This window comes from Chiloscyllium plagiosum, unplaced genomic scaffold (assembly GCF_037043375.1).
Source record: "Chiloscyllium plagiosum isolate Xiang-an unplaced genomic scaffold, Cpla_swu_hap1 HiC_scaffold_42, whole genome shotgun sequence".
NCBI lineage: Eukaryota > Metazoa > Chordata > Chondrichthyes > Orectolobiformes > Hemiscylliidae > Chiloscyllium > Chiloscyllium plagiosum.
This window is the reverse complement of record NW_028270180.1, coordinates 86,703,145-86,710,932: the sequence shown is the minus strand read 5'-3', so window position 1 is coordinate 86,710,932 and position 7,788 is coordinate 86,703,145. Positions and strand designations below refer to the sequence as shown.

The window sequence follows — 7,788 nt, the reverse complement described above, 5'->3', positions numbered from 1 at the left end:
GATTCATCCTGTCTCGGAGGCCCCAGCGGGTTCACATTGGGTAGGAGCTGTTCACCCCTCTGTGTGACAAGGGATTTGCTGCGTCTTCAACACGATTGAGAGACCAGTGAGTGCTCACAGGGAAGTGGTCATCCCCCTGCTCCGTGTGGACTGCAGGACTCTGATTCTGATGTTATGTTCAGAGTCAGGAGTGGACCTTATACATGATGACACTGTTAGAGTATTGATGTTGTTGTTAACCACATTAACTGGGCTGAATGTGACTGAACGAACATTGCCACTTTCTGAACCTCAGGATGTCTCTCTGGGCAGTAAGTCTCCACAAAGAGCAATGTGACAATAAACAGGGATCATCTGTTTTGATTTAATTTGTGATTGTAGCACTGCTGCTTCACAGCATCAGGTACAAGGTTGGAGTCCAGCCTTGGTCAACAGCCTGTGTGGAGTTCCCACATTCTCCCCATGACAGTGTGGGTCCCCTCCAGGTGCTCTGGTTTCCTCCCACAGCCCAAAGATGTGCAGGTGGATCAATCATGCTAAATTGTCCACAGGATCCAGGATTGTGCAGACTAGGTGGATCAGCCATGGGAAATGCTGTGTTACAGTGATAGTGTGCTCTGTGCGTGATGTTCTTCGGATGCTCTCCTTCCACACTGTAGGGATTCTATTCCATGATTGAGGATAAAGGCTACACAGCAGGTTTTCCTTGGAGAAGGAGCATGTGGTGTGCATCAATTCTCTCAATGCCTTTAGATAGAGGTGGGCACCGCAGGGGATATAGTGCTTTATCTCCACCGCTGGCCCCTCCCCACAACTCTATTTTGATTTAGTCCCTTCTCACTCGGTCACTTGTAATGGTTTGCTTGGCCCGTAATGGGCTTTGTTTGGAAATATTCAATTGGTTATACAAATGGTTTACTGCTGCTGATTATATGTCTAGATCAGAGTAGTGCTGGAAAAGCACAACAGGTCAGGCAGGATCCGAGGAGCCAGAAAATCCACGTTTTGGCAAAAGCCTTTTTCCAGCACCACTCTAACCTAGGCTCTGGTTTCCAGCATCTGCAGTCCTCACTTTTGCACTGCTGGTAATTATATGTTAACCAAAAGCAAAATGGCGGAATGATGATTTTGATGGCGGAAAAGTTGCTGTGATAACACTTGTGGGTCGGAGAAATGGGGAAAAAGAACGCTTCACAGAACGAGAACTGAAAAGCTGTTAAATCAAACCTAAGCTTCAGACAGGGAGGGAATATTTCCCTGGAGTTCGAGTAGCTGGAAAGTGATGGTGTCAGGGAATAGACAGGATTTTGTTTTACACAGGTTGAAAGTTTTAAAATTGTTATATTCAGACAGTTTACGTTATTTTCTTTAATTTTATTTGCTTTGCAAAAAACTTTTACAACATTTTAAAACCAAAATTTACAAACCTTGTGTTAAGGATAAATGTTAAATAACATCCATCAAACCATCCCTCACTGAAAACTGTTGTGGAAGTGCAATCTCCTGGAGAATCCCTGCCTACTTCTTCCTACCCGGGCTCCATGGCTATATACATACCTGGGAGATAGCAGCAGGAGGAGACGATTCAGCCTTTCAATCCTGCTCCACCATTCAGTGGGAAACAGCTGACCATCCAGCTCAGTCTCCTGTTCCTGCTGTGTTCCAATCCCCTTCCATGGCTTTACCTCGAAGAACTATATCTAAGTCCTCCTTTGGCTTCACCACCTTTTGTTTCAGTGGCGTTGTTGTGTTACTGTGTAGGTGTAGGCAGGGGTAATGTGATAGTTCTGCCTCCTGGAGGATGCACTCAGCGTCCCTCATTATCCTGCAGGAACAGCAACTGGGTTTCAGCAACTGGAGATAGAAACCATTTCCAGGATATGGGCATCACTGGCTCAGCCAGCATTTATTCCTCATCTCTAGTTACCCTTGAGAAGACGGTAGTGAGCTGATGTCTTGAACCATTCACAGTCCATTTGGCGCAGAAAGACCGACAATGCTGGGAGGGCGAGTGTTGCAGGATGTTGGCCCAGCGAGTCTCCATCTTTGGTTCTTCAAATGCTGGTTAACTTTATCACAATCTGCACATGATTTTGAGATTTCAGTCTGCAAATCTTCACCATCAATCACCCTGTATAAAGGAATATGTACAGGTTAGAAATTCGGAACAGACAATTCTAGTTTCTCTGAAATATCTTTTTCCACTTTCTTCGCCCAATACTGTAACCCTCCAGCCCACTTACTCTCTCCCACCATTCTGACTCCACTACCCCCTAAAATGCACCCTCCTTCTGTTTATCAGCAACTCCCTTCTCATGGAGTTGCTGATAAACAGATCCATGCCACCACTTCCCGCCCCTGGTTACACTCTGCACCCTTTCTGGGTTCACTTCCTTTCCCTTCAGTTACTGCAAGTCAATAATGTAACAGCAGAATGAAACAAAAGGAAACAGACAGGGAGGTGGCAGATCCTGGACAGTAGAGGAACCTTCAGTCTGGGAGAATGGGTCACATCCTTCTTAGTTCCCCATTAGTTGATTCCCACCATTACAATGAATTGGGGATGGAGAGTGGTCCTACATGGGTGTAGTGACACTTTGACCCCCAACTGATCAATACTATAAGCAGATACATTCCTCCTCCAGCCAATCACAGTGTGAAATTCTTTACGCAAAGTATACATACCCAATGCACGTCGCCAAAACCCTCCCACATTCTGTACATGTACAGTGCCGGGTTTCCCCACACACGTGTGGCCCTGCCTCAGGTATTGTGGGAGTTGTAGTCCCCCTGAAGCCACTGGAGCCCTGTCTCAGGAAAGTGAAAGAAAAGTGTGGACTGGAGGGTGTTGTGTATAGGATCCCCATTCTATAGAACAGAGAACACCGAACGGAGAATTCACTACAAGGGTATACAAGAAAGCCACACACACAGACCAAGTCCTAAACTATGAAAGTAACCACCCCAACACACACAAACGAAGCTGCATCAGGACACTATTCAAAAGGGCCACAACACACTGCAGTACACCAGGGCTGCAAAAAGAAGAGGAACACCTATACAAGGTATTCGCCAAAAACGGATACCCACGCAACTTCATCAACAGATGCCTAAGAGAAAGACCACGGAACGAGGACATACCACAACCAAAAGGATTAGCCACACTACCATACATCAGGAGCATCTCGGAACTGACTGCCAGACTACTGCGACTCCTAGGACTCATAACGGCACACAAACCAACAGCCACGCTCAGACAACAACTCACCATAACGAAGGACCCGATACCCAACATGAGCAAAACTAATGTAATGTACAAAATCCCATGCAAGGACTGCACAAAACACTATATAGGACAAACAGGAAGACAGCTAACAATCCGCATACATGAACATCAACTAGCCACGAAACGACACGACCAGCTATCCTTAGTAGCCACACGCAGACAACAAGCAACATGAATTCGACTGGGAAAACACGACTATCATAGGGCAAGCCAGACAGAGAAACAGCCAGGGAATTCCTAGAGGCATGGCATTCATCCACAAACTCCATCAACAAACACATCGACCTGGACCCAATATACCAACCACTACAGCGGACAGCTGAAACTGACAACCGGAAGCAGCAGGGACAGACCACTATAAACACCGGAGGAAACATCAAAGAAGCGCTTCGCAGGAGGCTCCCAAGCACTGATGATGTCGCCTAGCCAGGGGACGAAACGTTTGCAACAAAAACCTCCAGCTCGGCGAACAGAACCACAACAACGAGCACCCGAGCTACAAATCTTCGCACAAACTTTGAATCCCTATTCAGATACACAGAACATATGGACTGTCACTGGGCTTTACTGAGATATCTGCTTCCACAACCTGATTTTCTGATCTAAGGAATATAGATTCAACCAACTGGGGCGTGGGGAGGTTAATAGGAGGAGGAGATTTTAAGCAGAGGTGGCTCAATGGTTAGCATTGCTGACTCACAGCGTCAGGGACCTGGATTTGGTGCCAGCCTTAGGCGACTGTGTGGAGTTTACATGTTCTCCCCGTGTCTGTGCGGGTTTCCTCTGGGTGCTCCAATTTCATCCCACAGTCCAAAGATGAATAGGTTAAATGGATTGGCCATGCTAAATTGCCCACAGTATCCATGCGTGTGCAGGTTAAGCCAATAACCATGGGAAATACAGGGAATGGGTGAGTCTGAATGGGATGCTCATTATAGGATTGGTGTGGACTCCATGGGTGATTACCCTGTTTCTGCACTGTAGGGATTCTATTCTATTCTCATGAAGAAGAATGTACCTATCTTAATGTGCTGTGAATCTGTGGAATTCCTTATTCAAAATGCAGTGGATGCCAGGACAATGAGCAAATTTACTGAAGAGATACAGATGTTGATTTTGCAATGAGTTGAAGGGTGAGAGAAAGCAGGCAGGAAAATCCAGCTGAGAGCGAGGTGAGCTCAATCATCACTGTATTAAATGGTGGAGCTGGTTCGAAGGGCTGCATTGCCTCTCCTGTACCCAGTGCTTATCTTCTTACGGTAATAACTGGAAAGCTGAATCCAAAACTCACCACCTTCACCAAAGGAGATTTTCGGAAAAAGCAGGATAGTCAGGTGGATTAGCGTTCCAAACTTCGATAGTGAGGAAGCGTGTAGGAGATAATGATTTTACATTTTTAAACTGAGGTGAGTTAAAAATCACACAACAGGTTATAGTCAAACAGGTTTAATTGGATCAGGATGACGGAGCAACTCTCCGAAATCTAGTGTGTTTCCAATTAAACCTGACGGACTGTAACCTGATGTTGTGTGATTTTTAAATTTATACACCCCTGTCCAACATCGGCATCTCCAAATCATGTAAACTGAGGGGAGACAGTGATTTATGGTTTTAGACTGTGTAGTACACTCACACCATCCAGAATACGGTGTTGTGAATATCTATCCTGTACTTTATTACAAAGCCAAGGTCTCTGACAATGAAAACCAAAACACCCAGGAAACATTGTCTCACCTCGTAATCTGATAAAAAGACTTGTGATAAGTCTGGTTAAATTTAGAATACAGTTGGAAAGCGGGAAGATTAAATCCAATCCCAAGATCCTGTACTTCAACAAAGGAGACTACAATAGGATGAGGCAGGAGTTGGCTAATGTAGACTGGAAGTAAAGACTTTAGGGTGGGACAGTTGAAAGACAGTGGAGGAATATAAAAGAATTTTTCAAACTGTTCAGCAAAAGTATATATCAGTGAAAAGGAAGGACTGTAGGAAAAAAGAGTAATCTGCCATGGGTGGCTAAGGAAATAAGGGAGTCTATCAAATTGAAATAGAAAGCATACAAATTGGCAAAGACCATGGAGAAACTAGGAGATTCGAAAATCTTTAAAGATCAACAGAAAGCTGGATGGGATTGGGGGAGAAAAGCGATGAGTAGCTATCCCCAGGGCCGGAATAACAGTTTACACTGCTAGAGGGGAACCTATTATGTGGGGAACATATGGCCTCTGTAATTGTTGAAGCACTTCACTGCTACCATAGAGATAATCCTGATCAAGTTACAAATCACAGCACACTCCAAAAACTTGTACTTCCAAATAAACCTGTTGGACTATAACCTGGTGATGTGTGGTTTTTAACTTTACCCACCCCGCTCCAACACCGGCTCCTCCACATCAGAATCCTGACAGACAGCCCCACTGAAACTGAAGTGCCTGTTGGATACCTGACTGAGCCACAGGGCCGTGGGGGAGGGATATGTGGTTTAACCACAAAGTGTTGAGCTTAACTCTACTTTCTAACTGCCGTTGCCATGGAGATAATACTGAGAGACAGTCTCTATTCAAAGTCCCAAACCACAAAGGTATGAGAATGGGAGCGGCACATCGGACAGGCGGGGAGTTACCTGATGCTGCCTGGAGGTGTTCTGCATGTACACTATCCAGGTAACTGCTATGTCTCATCAATAAAGACTCAAAGAAGACCTCTCAGAGTTCTGTGCCCAGTTATTCCTATCCAGCAGGGTTCAGGAATATGAGTACACAGCAGTCAGTCTTCACAGTGGAGGGTACAAAGAAAATGCCAGTAATTGATAAGGAGACTGAGGAAGGTGAGGACCAAGAAACAATCATTATCACGAAAGCGTTAGAGTTGGACAAGCTAATGGAGCTAAAGGTAGACAAGTCTCTTTGCCCTGATGGAATACATCCCAGGGTGCTACCAGAGATAGCGTGAGAAATAGTAAATATACTTGGAGTCAGAGTCCTACAGCAGAGACAGGCCCTTTGGCCCAAACTGGCCCATGCTGATCAGAATATCTATCCACGCTAACCCCGTTTCCCTGCACTTGGCCCATCTGCTTCTGACCCTTTCCTATCCATGTATTTGTCCAAATGTCTTTTACATGTTGTTAATGTACCCACCTCAACCACTTCCACTGGCACCTCATTCCATATATACATACCACCCTCTTTGTAGAACTGTTGACCCTCAGGTTCCCTTTCATAATTTCTCCTCCGACCTTAAACTGATGCCCTCCACTCCTTGACTCCCTGGGAAAGAGACGGAGTGCATTCACCTTACCCAAGCCTCTCATGGTCTTATATACTTCCAGAAAAGATCACCCTCTGTTTCCACTGCTCGAAACAAAAAAAAAATCCTCGCTTGTCCAACCTCTCCCTATAATTCAGACCCCTGAGTCCTGGCAAAAATTCTTGTAATTTTCTTATGCACTTTTTCCAGTTTAATAACTGAAACCTACACTGCACTCATCACATTTCCAGTGTTTCCCCATGGCACTGGAACCGACGTGATAACGTCAATGGATTACAAGCCATGATCGATAATTAACTCCTTTACAACAATCCTGTTTTCATAGCATTTTTCATGCTGCAGGCATCCTTGTGTCTTTCTGGTTGCATGGTTAATTAAAAATTTGTCCTCATACAAAACAAATCTGTAGCTTAATTGTTCCTGGGAAATGTGCCATGTTTCTTCAGACTTTTAACAACAAATGAACTCTCTCTCCACACTCACCACACTAACATGGATTTGGCTGTGTCTCAGTAATGTTTCCAGTCACACTGACATTTGAAATATTCGCCCATGGAGAGAATACACACCTTTCCCTCCACATGAAAAGGCCAATGATATTCAGATCGGCACGGATCAAGTAACTATCAAAACGGAACGTGAAATTCAATTTGAATTTCTCATCCACAAATCCGCCCTTTCAGAACCCTACAACAGAGAAATCAAGTCACCACCGTTAACACAGGATGGAAATTCATAAGACAGTGATAGTATTAAATTGTAGGTTCTTTGTTCCCCCAAAGCTTTAAATCTCAGTCTCATAATTGCTCTCTTCTGTGAACTGAAATCCAAACCAATCTCCTCACCCCTTTTCCTCCACACCTAGTTCTCACACACACTCTCTTCTCTTTGAAATCAGCTTCCTCGCTCCTGCCTGCAGACTAAGAACCAAAAAAAGGTCTCCTCCCACAATCCAAATATGCGCAGGTCAGGTGAATTGGCCATGCTAAATTGCCCATAGTGTTAGGTGCATTAGTCAGAGGGAAATGGGTCTGGGTGGGTTACTCTTCTGAAGGTTGGTGTGGACTGGTTGGGCCGAAGGGCCTGTTTCCACACTGTAGGAAATCTAATCTAATCAAATCAATGAGTCTGACTCGGAGCCTCCTGGATGTTGGTGAATCCTTCCCCCACCTCCCAGGTTTCCTTCCTGGCCAGAACCAAACTGATTTTTTTGCCCCAATCTGGAACATTTT

The 7,788-nt window shown here is 44.9% G+C and overlaps 1 long non-coding RNA gene across 3 annotated transcripts in view; it reads right to left on the bottom strand.

The window, feature by feature from the left end:
- Window positions 1-1,359: 1,359 nt before the first annotated feature.
- Window positions 1,360-7,788, bottom strand: part of LOC148137975 (uncharacterized) — a 28,794-nt gene continuing 22,365 nt past the window's right edge. For all 3 annotated transcript variants that reach the window (XR_015754186.1, XR_015754185.1, XR_015754187.1), the window contains one exon: window positions 1,360-2,131. This is a non-coding gene — a long non-coding RNA (uncharacterized LOC148137975). The remainder of the gene's footprint in view (window positions 2,132-7,788) is intronic.